Source organism: Triturus cristatus, chromosome 4_2 (assembly GCF_964204655.1).
Source record: "Triturus cristatus chromosome 4_2, aTriCri1.1, whole genome shotgun sequence".
NCBI lineage: Eukaryota > Metazoa > Chordata > Amphibia > Caudata > Salamandridae > Triturus > Triturus cristatus.
The window spans coordinates 346,784,194-346,796,303 of NC_140586.1; positions in this window are offsets into that span (position 1 = coordinate 346,784,194).

A 12,110-nucleotide genomic window follows, 5' to 3' on the forward strand; every position below is an offset into this window, starting at 1 on the left:
GCAAGGGGGCCTGCATTGTAGGGATGATTGTTTGATTGTTTATGTGCAGGAAGGTGTCATTAATGGTGGTTTTGCTCTTTCTATGTGTGCTGCAGAATGAAGCACACTTAGAAAAAGCGAAACGAGGAGAAATACAAATATTTCTCCTCACTGCGCCAATCTAGTTAATCCTTTTGCATAGCGTTAGTTTTTGGTGCTGCCTAAGATTTATAGATCATTGTAAATGTGGGGCACCGTAAAAAAGAAATTGGTGTTGCAGTGCAATGGCCACAGCAACACCCATTGCACGCTCTGTTCACTCAGATACCTGCATGAAAGGGTACCACATTTACAAAGCGGCGTTAAGCCATGCAAAATGGCATAATACCGCTTTGTAAATAGGGTGCAGGGCAGTGCACCACCGGAACACCGAAAAAAGTGGTGCTCGAGTGGCACAATCCTGTTGCTCATATGCCCTTCAGTCTCCTATTCATTTGTTATCTTCTCCATTTCTCCCTCTCTTCTTTTTGTTGTCATTTCTTGGAATCTGGCATAAGACCAATTACAACAGTCAAAGAATTACAATTAGCAGAACACAATGTGCATGAACAAACATAGGAGTGCAGGTCAATTCATAAAATGCCTCCACAACTAAATCACATTGTCAATACATAATAAAAAACATACAATCATGAACCTGCATGAGCAGGGGCACACAGGTGAACAAAGCCAAACAATTGCTTGCTAGATGCAAGATTGTGTCTATGCTTAGCACACCAATGAAGCACATGTTACTATTCAGCAAATAATCTATATATCGAACAAGGCCAGAAATGCTTTGAGGATGCTGAAAAATGTGTAAGGTATACAAAAAAGTGGTGGATGGAATGCTTGAATTAATCTCAGCCGCTCATAATTACTTGGGGCTGCATACCAATCTATTATTATTTTGCACGCCATGTCACCTCAGTTTGGACCCACCAATATACATTTTGGGACTTTGTTTCTAAAAACAACGAATATGTAAAACGTTTGGTGAAGAAGCATCAAAACTTACGAAGGACATCAGCCAAACCTTTATTACACTTAGAAGAACCTCTGTGTGTTGTCCTAACCAAACATTTCTACTGTTTTATCATGTTCTGTAATTTGACACTTATTGGTACTTTAAACAGAATTTTGATATTAGTGTCAAATAATTGCTTTTAGCAAGATTTTATGGTTGTTTTTATCAATGTTCGTGTTATTAACTAACAACATAGGAGCTTATTTACAAGTCCATTGCTCCGCCAGTGCGTCACTTTTATTGAAGCACAGACAGGGCAATGGGCTTCCCCAAATTTACCACCCTGCATTGCCTTGTAAATACGTTTCATTTTCACGCATAACTGCGTGAAAGGGGAGTTCCATGGGTGTTGCTGTGGGTGAATTCATGCAATATCCATGGAACTTAAAGCATTTCCAGTTTACAACATTTTGTAAACCTGGGAATGCGACAGAATCCTACACCTCCCCAGGGGAGGTGTCGGAGTGGTGCAATAAGGAGAAATACTTTTATTTCTTCTCTCTTTTAGGTTAAGCATCACCGTGCATGTGCTGTCTACAACACCTGCTGTAATCCCGCCTGCTGCTTGCCATTGGTTCACTCATGCATCACTTTTATTTCCTGGCTCCCTATTGGTCGGTGCTCCCGATAAATCACTTCTGTTTTTAAGCCAGTAGCAACGGCCAACTACAGTTTTCTTAGACTGTAGGCCTTTATGTAGTTTTTTGAGGACTACTTATTTATCAACATGGCGCCTGCTTTACTCGCAGCCACGCACATACGTTTCATGTACATAGGCGCCGATTACTTATTTATTAACATGGCACCCACTTCACTTTCAGCTGTGGTGTACTAATCAAACATTTCTACTGGTTTATTTATTTCTTTAGCTCTAGATACCTTGGATGTATCAGGTGCTGTGCTTTATATTTAGCACAACGCTTGCTTTTTCTTTTTTTAATGAGGCGGTGCCCAGAAATCAGAACAGCCTGTACGTTGCAAGTAAACAGCTTAGAACTGCAATTGAAGCACACACAGATTCAGGGGTTCCTTGTTATGCTACATCAGTTTATACTGGTGTTACAAAGGGAGGGGGCGGGGAAGGATTCACACTTGTCAGCTAAGATCAGGCACGCTGGTTTTTAGCGGATCGAATATAGGATCAACGCTACAATATACTTTATTGTTCCTTTCCTGGAAGACAATCCGCGCTGTGGCTGGCACAGAAAATGTCAATAGGGTTGTGCCCTGGCCTGTACCAGCAGGTCATTGACTGTGCACAGCTGCGCCGACAAGCTCGCACCCCTCCATACAGCAATTCACCAAACCCCCCAGCAAAGCCATGGACATCACACCGTCCCAGAAACTCTGCAACAAGCTCAGCTACTACTTCCATCTAAAAATCAAGGCCCTCTACGACAATTTCAGCGAACAGACACTGGACACCACTCCAAGCTCCACCACCACCGACAAAGAGCTGATCATCACCACCTGGAATCATGCCACCATCGAAAACACCACCGCGACCATGAAAAACACCCACTTAGGAGCCCCCACGGACCCCTGCCCACTGCATATCTACCACAGGGCCGCCGCCGCCATCGCACCCAAACTAGAACGCATCATCAACGCCTCTTTCAAATCCGGCATCTTCCCTGATGACTGGAAGGGGCGGAGGTCAAACCTCTCCTCAAGAAGCCCACGGCCGACCCGACAGACCTGAAAAACTACCGGCCCATCTCTATCCTCCACTTCGCTGCCAAAGTCAGAGAAACTCGCAAACACCCAGCTGACTGCCTTCATCGAAGGAAACTCCATCCTGGACACCTCCCAGTCTGGATTCCGCAGCAAACACAGCACTGAGACGGCCCTCCTCGCTGCCACCAACAACATCTGCATGCTACTAGACCAGGGGCACACCTCACATTGCACCCTCACAGCCAGACTGCACGACGCAGGTATACAAGGAACTGCCCTCTCCTGGATCCGATGCTCAGAGGATCAGACTCCCTCCTTTCCTCTCCAAACCCAAACAGATCAATTGCGGAGTTCCCCAAGGATCATCGCTCAGCCCCACGCTCTTCAACATCTACATGGCCCCCCTCGCCACCATCATCAGACAACATGGGCTCAGCATAATATCTTACGCCGACGACACCCAGCTCATCCTCTCCCTCACAAAGAACCCCGTAGACACCAGGCTCTGTTTCCAGGAAGAAATGAAAGACGTACCCGCCTGGATGAAAAGCAGCTGCCTGAAGCTTAACTCCGAGAAGACCGAGGTTCTCATCCTCTGACCCGCCTTCTCTGCCTGGGACAACACCTGGTGGCCCTCCGCCCTTGGGAATCCACCCACCCCGACAGACCACACACGGAACCTCGGCATCATCCTCGACTCCTCCCTCACCATGACCCACCAGATCAACTCCATTGACTCCACCGACTTCAACTGCCTTTGGATCCTCCACAAGATCTTCAAATGGATACCCCCAGAATGCAGAACAACCGTCACCCATGCACTCATAACCAGCAGATTGGACTACGGCAACGCCACATATACGCCGGAATCAACAGAACTCTCCTACACACGTCCTCAGAACCCCATGGCACGAACATATGACCCAACACCTATGTAACCTCCACTGGCTCTCCGTCGAGAAGAGAGTGACCTTCAAACTGCTCACTTCAGGCCTACCAATCCTTCCACAACATCGGACCCAAATACCTCAACGACAGAGTCTCCTTCCACGTACCCAAGAGGATCCTTCACTCCACAGACCTCGCCCTCGCAGAGACCCCCCGGCATCCGCAGAACCTGAGCAGGAGGAAGAGCTTTCTCCTACGTTGCAGCCGAAGACTGAAACGAGCTCCCAGTGATCATCAGACGCTTCCCCACCCTCCACACCTTCAGGAAGAACCTCAAGACCTGGCTCTTCGACTGAACCGGAGCTGCACCCCCTGCCCCCAGCGCCTTGAGACCTTAATGGGTGAGTAGCACGCTTTATAAACCCCCTGATTGATTGATTGATTGATTGTGCATCCTGTGAGTAAGCTGAAGCCGCCAAATAACAAGGTCACAATGTGACCTCCCGGAATCGAAGGTTCGTTCTTGATAGAAGGTAAGATGTTTGCATATTAGGTTGCTCTTCTCGACAAACAAAATTATCATTATTCACTCAAGGTGTTGCCAATGTAGGCAATGCACATTTACCCCCAAAATATAATTAGTAATTATGTTAAAGGCTACCGTTAACGTGCTCATTGACATACTTTAGTTACTGTCTCTACCTATGTACTGTGTCTTTATTAACACTAATGCTTACACTGTCTGTAATTGAATTTCAGACGTAATAATAATTTAGATGCGACTCGCCGTGGCCGATGTTTTAGTAATTTGCAGAAATATCTAACAAGTAATAGTAGTGGAAAGAGGTTCACTACATCCGCAATCCCCTTCTTTTACACTTTCCACAGTTAATGTCTGCTCAGAATGTATACAAGTAAGGGAAGAGGGTATGTATGCTCAGATGTTTATGCTTCCAGAATGGTACCCCCATAAAATGACTAGAATAATCTACCTTGAAAACAAATCTGCACAATCCCTTCCTGGCTTGTTCCCTACATATGACGTTTTGGTGGCAGTGGCTTGAGTTCTCCCAAAGGTACAGTCTCTTTGCAGCTGTGGTTTCTACAAGCATTTCAATGCAGTAGGTCTTGCATTTACAAGAGTTTGAGCTATTGGCATTGTAATGGACAATGCGTTTTATTTATATGTTTTCAAAACCTGCAAGCGGTTTCTAAACACGCACTTTGTACTTATAGTCGCTGATTACTAGAAGCAAAGCTGGCAGTAACTGCACCTCTTACTGCCAGCTGTGCTTCTCTTAAGCAAGGACTATAAGTACAAAGAGCATCTTCACACACCCCTTGCAGGTTTTCAAAATACATAAATAAAAAGCATTGTCAATTACAGTGCCAATAGATCAAACTCTCGCAAATGCGAAACATATTGGATTGCAAATGCTTGTTTCCTCATTCTATGTGTGCTACAGTCTGCAACACGCATAGAAAGAGGAAAATTCCTTTAATTACTGTTTTTGTGAAGAAAGGTGTCCCTTCCTGCACAAAAATAATCATCCCCTTGGCACAGTCACCCTTGCAAGATGACAAAAGGGTGTCTGCACTGGTGCACCGACACAGGGGAGAAGGACAGGAATGTGCTGTATCTTGTAGATACAGTGCATTCCTACATTTTTGTTTTGCCGTACGGCAGCACAGCAGGAAGGCTTGCTGCAGTGCTCTGTGTCAAAATATCGTAAATGAAGCCCATAATTTGATGATGACATGACGATGAACATTATAGCATCCCCAAATTCATGAGGTGTCTCCCTGGGCACAGGTAAAGAGCTGAAGCAAAACGTTGTTGAATCCTTCAAAAAACACGTTTCTCTTTTTGATTCTTGTCAAAAATACTTAATTGTTTATTTTCACTATCATTGTAGTATTCAAGACTCTGTTTCCCAAAATGCAATATTTCTGGATTACCTAATTCCACATTATTTTCATTATTCCATCTTGTTCATACATCCAATGCATTTCGGCTATAAGCCATCATCAGGGAAATGTCTATGAAAATAAAAAAACACTATGTGTATAGTATGAGGAATATGCCTAAATTATTATCACCACCACACCATGAACAGAGTATTAATGGGTGCCTTGTGTGTTATACGAAAGTTCTCAAGTCCGTGCCTGTTTGAATGTTTAAATAAGGATGGTGACATCTCGCTACTGTGAAACGAGTATGGTCAGTGGCAGCTGGTATTCTAATAAGTTAAAGAGTCTCGTACGGATATTAACGAGTTGGTTTATGTGCACCTTAAAGTCGTTAAAGTGGTTCGTGAAATAGCGGATGAAGAGTGACTCGGTCTTGCCCAATTAATCCAATGACTATGGTATACCCTCCCGATGTGTTCCGCCGTTAGTTTAGCTTACCGATCTCACAGGGTAACGCGCTTCATTCTCGGGAAGCTGCCATGTATGTTTGTGGGTTTAGCGTACCTTCCTATTGTATCGTACGTGACGTGTATATGTGCTTGCGTCGTGGACTAAACATAAAAAGGAGACTGGTGCTCTGGGATAGAGAACCGCTCCGCGTGTCAATAAAGTTTTATGTAACCGGTGCTTTGTTCGTGAATAATGTTAGCGCTGCAGAGACAATGTTAAATAGCAATCCTTACATGATTGTAATTGACTCAGTATATGGGAACTTTCTATTGAATATAAACACACGTTATTCTGTGGGCTAAGTACTCTAAATAAAATGTTTATTGCTCTATATCAGGTTCGAACTTATAGAACATATTAAACATATAGGGTAGTATATTCATATAAAATGGGGATTGAATCTGAACTCATATGTCGATGTATTCACTTGCATTCAGATAAGATCATGAGAACTGTTTTTATATGTTAATCACATGCTAATATTGAGTGCTCAAAAAAGGTTCACAAAAAGTGCATTATGGTTTGTCAACATCTCGTTTTTATAAGTAACATTGAAATTCCACTCTTTCATTCATTCGGTTTGGCTGTAAGGTGTTCAAGTGGTATATCCAGAAATTCTCCTGTTGAAGTAATGCATTATGATTGTCGTTGCCTTCCTGTTTTTCTACGATCTCAAAAACGCATGCCTTTAGTTGGCTGATGTGGTGATGTGCTTCGATGAAATGGCTGGCTACCATTGATTTGACTTGTTCAGTTCTGATGTTGTTTTTATGTTCATTCATCCGAACTTTCAATTTACGTTCTGTTTGTCCTATGTAGGCTTTTCCGCATGGGCATTTCAACATGTAGATTATATTAGACGTGTCACATGTTGCAGTGACTCGCAATTTGATTTTATGTACTTTCATCGGGTGAGTGATGTATGTGCCCTTGATTATATTGTGGCAGTTGTTGCAATTCCAACACGGGATTGTGCCTTTATATGCCATCTGAGATTCATCCTTACTGGGATGTCTTATTAATTCTCCAATATTTTTACCCCAGGTATATGCAAACACGGGTTCCTGGATGAATGTGTTCTTGAAGTCTTGTTCTGATTTTAGTAGAATCCAATGTTTTTTAATTATTTTTTTTAAACATTGACTCATGGTGGAATATTTGCTTACACACGTCATTCTGTCAACACTTGTTTTTGGTTGCGTTGTCAATAGTTCTTGTCTGGTTTTGTTCTTGATGCGGTCTTTGGCTTTAGTTAGTATGTGTTCCGGATATCCTCTTGTTCTGAATCTTTGTAGCATATTGTTTTGTTGTTCTGTTTCCTTCATGGGGTCCAAGACGATCCTCCTAACTCTTAATAATTGGGAGTATGGTAAATGTTGCTTGAGGGGTTGAGGATGAAAGCTTTCATATGCTAGAGTGTTGTTTCTATCAGTGGCTTTTCTGTATATGTTTGTCTCAAAACCTGTTGGAGTTTTAGTAATTTTTACATCCAAAAAATTAATGGCGTGTTCATGTATTTCAAATGTAAATTGTATTCTGTTGTCTATTCGGTTAAGTTGGAAAATGCGTTCCTTCAATGTTTCTTCTGAACCTTTCCATATCATGAATATGTCGTCAATGAACCTTAGATATAGTTGTATCTGATTCTTCCAAGGTTGAACGTTTAAGATATGTTGCTCCTCATAGCAGTTCATAAAAATATTGGCGTACGTGGGTGCTGCACAATTGCCCCTCGATGTACCAGTCTTCTGTAAGTACTAGGTGTAATGCCATTTGAAATAGGAGTGTAAAAGAGTGAATTCCAATAGTTCCATCAGGAATATCTTTGTTACTTCCTCGTATTCAGTGTTTAATAGGGCTTGTTCAACAGCCTCTATGCCTTGTAAATGTGGAATTGATGTATATAAGGACTTCACATCTATGGTGCATAATAATGTGGGTTCAGTTTCTATGATTTTTACTTGATACTATAAATATAGTTATTTTTAATTTTCATATACATTTCCCTGATGAAGGCTTATAGCCGAAATGCATTGGATGTATGAACAAGATGGAATAATGAAAATAATGTGGAAGTAAGTAATCCAGAAGTATTGCATTTTGGGAAACGGAGTCTTGAATACTACAATGATTGTGAAAATAAACAATTAAGGTTTTTTGATAAGAATCAAAAAGAGAAACGTGTTTTTTGAAGGATTCAACAACGTTTTGCTTCAGCTCTTAACCTGTGCCCAGGGAGACACCTCATGAATTTGGGGATGCTATAAGGTTGATATATTTACACTCTCGAGCAGAGAGTGATACCCAGGAGCACAGTACAAATTGACAATTTTTACTATAAACTTAGCAGTGCACGATTCATTTCATAAGTGATTTGACATGACGATGAAGCCATCAACCATTTCCGACAGGAGTAAGCAAAAAACTACAATTGCAGAAAAGGGATACAATCCTTTTAGTCCATGGTCATCCTCCATCTGGTGCTCTTAAAGAAATGCTTTAGAACAGAGAAGCATTCAACTGGTAAGCTAGGAAGAAAGCAGAAAACAAAGGCGATACTTACCTGTGCATCTCCTACATCTTGTGCCTCCTCAGAGGTTTTCGCTCCTGATTCTGTCTTTTCAAGTCTTGATTCCTGTAAGGAAGAATAAAAGAAATATTCATGCAAAAGTCCTGATCATCAATCAGGACAAAAGGCAGAGGCAGACGTTACGAATCCAACCCACAGCTAGGTAAAAAGGCACACTGATTGGCAGAATTCAAGCTACAAGACCCAGACATACCACAGTTCAAGGTTTGGAAGTCATAAGTCACACAGTTCAATGGAACTTTGTTCAGTCAGAATCATAGGGGCATATTTACAATGGCATTGTGCCACAAGAGTGTAATTTTTCATGACACTTGGTGGCGCAATGCCCTGCTCCATCGTTTTTTTGATCATTGGGTCAGCTGTGATAGGACGTAATTGTGTAGTACTCATTTATGTTTGTTTTTTTGTGTTTAGGACCATCAATCACTCACTACCAAGACCCCAGTAAGGTCTAGGAGCCAAATGTACAAGGAAATGGGGCAGCGCAGCGGCAAATATTGCAGAGCAGTGCACTTTAAAATACGCAGGGATGTGCCGCATTCACAAAAATACGGCGCACCCCTGTGTTTCTCCATGCACTGGTGCTAAAAACAGCTGCAGAGCACCAACACAGACACCCTTGCAACATAGTGCAAGGGGGCCTCGATTGCAGGGATGATTGTTTAGTTGCAGGAAGGTGTACCTTCTTGCACATAAACAATCAAAAATGGTAATTTGCCACTTCTATGTGCATTGCAGTCTGCAGCATACCAAAAAGTATCAAATTGCTATTGTTTAATGATTGTTTCTGTGTAGGAAAAGACACCTTCCTGCACCAAATTAATTATTAATGGAGTTGTGCTCTATCTATGAGTGATGCAGAAGGAATCATACATAGAAAAAGCTAAAAGAAGGAGAAATAAAAGTATTTCTCCTCGTAAAGCCAATCTAACGCAGGCTTTTGTATTGTGCTTGTTTTTAGCACTGCCTCAGATTTACAGATCCTTGTAAATGTGGGGCAGCATCAAAAAACAATGGGTATTGCGGTGGAACAGCCACAGCTCCTTTCCTGCAGATACTGTTATGTTCCATATAGGTGCCCTAATATAGGCTCAGGTAGTCACCTAACCTTTCACCTACCACTGCACTACATAACGGTTCTCAGTATTGACCTTTTACCTAGTTACGCTAATGTCCAAAGATGACATGGGGTTTTCTCCGAAAAGCTTAAGCCTCATTCATTATGCATGAGGATTCTTGGAGCCACAGTAGGACAGTAGGCCTACCATCTCCTGCATAATAACTATGTATAAGACGCTGAGGCTCCTGTACGCAGGCACTCCAGCTCGCAGTGGTCTGACATCCCTTGCGGGGTGTCCATCTCAAGACCAAGACGGGGTCCCACAGTCTCTCACTTTAGGTAATGGGGTTGACTTTATCCTAGAGGGATTCTTGGTTTTACATCCACATACATGCTAAGTACACTTAGGTACATCTAGTTAGGGACGCATCGTAGCAGTACGCATTTATTACTGTCATGTATTTTATATACTTGCCTGTATTCATTATTTTAGCATGATGGTAGAAATCTACCATCCTTTTACTCTGTTGGTGCTTATAGTCATTTATATCTGTTACTGTCCAATGGTTGTTTCAGCACACCTATTTTACACTAGAATGACGCTGGTTCAATAAATGCTTATTGAAAAACGTCCCCACTGTTTATTCTGTGTATCTCTCTGAGACAAAGTGAGCACGAGTGACTGAGTGAAAAGTAGTACACTGTTTCCATGATCCCTGATTTGACAGGGTTCTCATGTTCAATAGTTGACAGGAACTATTCTCTCCTTGATAAGAGGGGTTTCTAGTGGCGCTGTGAGCTAGCTGGTATACAGGCCAACATATTCAGTAGGGGTTTCTAGATCCAGTTTGACTCCAATCATACAGTATATGTTGTCTGAAAGTGCAGATCCTATATAGGTTTATAGGAACTACATGATAGGCACCGCAAACGGTGATTTGGTACTTATTTAACAGTCAAATCTGAGTAGTTCAGTCGTGCTATTCTCAGAGACACCTATTTACATTTTCTTCAGAGATTTCTGGAGTAGGAAGGGAATTATCCGCAATAGCTGACTAGGCATATTCTATGTATTGGCTGTAGGTTTATCAAGCTTAAAGGACAAACATTTCCTATTGTGCATAAAACCTTATCTCAGTTTCCATGAAACTCTCCCTTAAAGAATTTCGTACTTTTTCAACAATGACAGAAGACAACGCTGTGCCAGCACTGTGCATTTAGTACGGGAAGAAGAGGAAATAAACATTACAGAAAATGTTAGGTATGCCCTTACTCAAAAGCTAACAGACTACGGAGTCACAGGTAGGGGTGGGACAGTAACCTTCGTGATTGAGGCCCACAAATCATATCGAACAGAGGTATTCTATTCATGGGTTAAATTCCCACAAGCAGATGCACAATCAAATACATTTCATTCTTACACTAAAGATGAACCACCAAATGAATACTGTCCGTATGAGGACATTGAAATTCCGCTCACCTACCAGGAGCACATAAACTGGTTTAAAGGCACCCTTACTCATACAAAAGACAAAGCAAGACTAGGTCCACTCGGAAGAGATGGAGCCACTTGGCCAGTCCTTGCAGCTTACAAACAGCATCCAGATATTAACACAATGTCAGTAGCAGATCTACATCTACTTCATAAATAAATAATACAATTTTACAGAAACCTGACACAGTTCGTGACGAGAACATGTTGATGTCTGCATTCTTAGATCCACCACGAGATGCTTCAGCTCCTGTCGGGAAGGATACCGACTCCCCAACAAGTTCTCAGGCCTTGGATGACACTAGTACATCCCCAACAGCGACTGTGGTAAATACAGAGGAACATCTGTGCTTAATTGACCTGATCTGCGAGGTGTTGCAGGGACCGTAGTCCTCGATTGCAGGCAACAGTGATGTTGCATCTCCCAGCCAGGACACATAAACATTTGGATCTTCGTGTGCTGGGAAAATTTGGCCTTTTTCTAAAACAACTACATTTGGAATTTTAAAACAAAACACTTTTTCTAACAACTGCATGGCTTTCAGTCTCTCATTTTTCGGACTAAATATACAAACTTATTTAGTACAGACTTCTATTGCATGCACTATTTTTCTTTTTTAGCGCTTTTTTTTTTAGAAATTTTGCATTTTTAAGTACTATTTTTAATGGGCTTATGAATAATTACGTATCACGTTTAGCTGTACGTAGAATTGTTAGTATGACATCCAGTCGGATGAGGAGTAGGTGTTATGTTCCAAATAGGTAACCCAATATAGGCTCAGGTAGTCACCTAACCTTTTATCTATATTCTCCCTACCATTGCACTACATAATGGTTCTTAGTACTGACCTTTTACTTAGTTACCGTAATGTCCAAAGATGACATGGGGTTTTCTCCGAAAAGCTTCAGCCTCATTTATTATGCATGAGGATTCTTG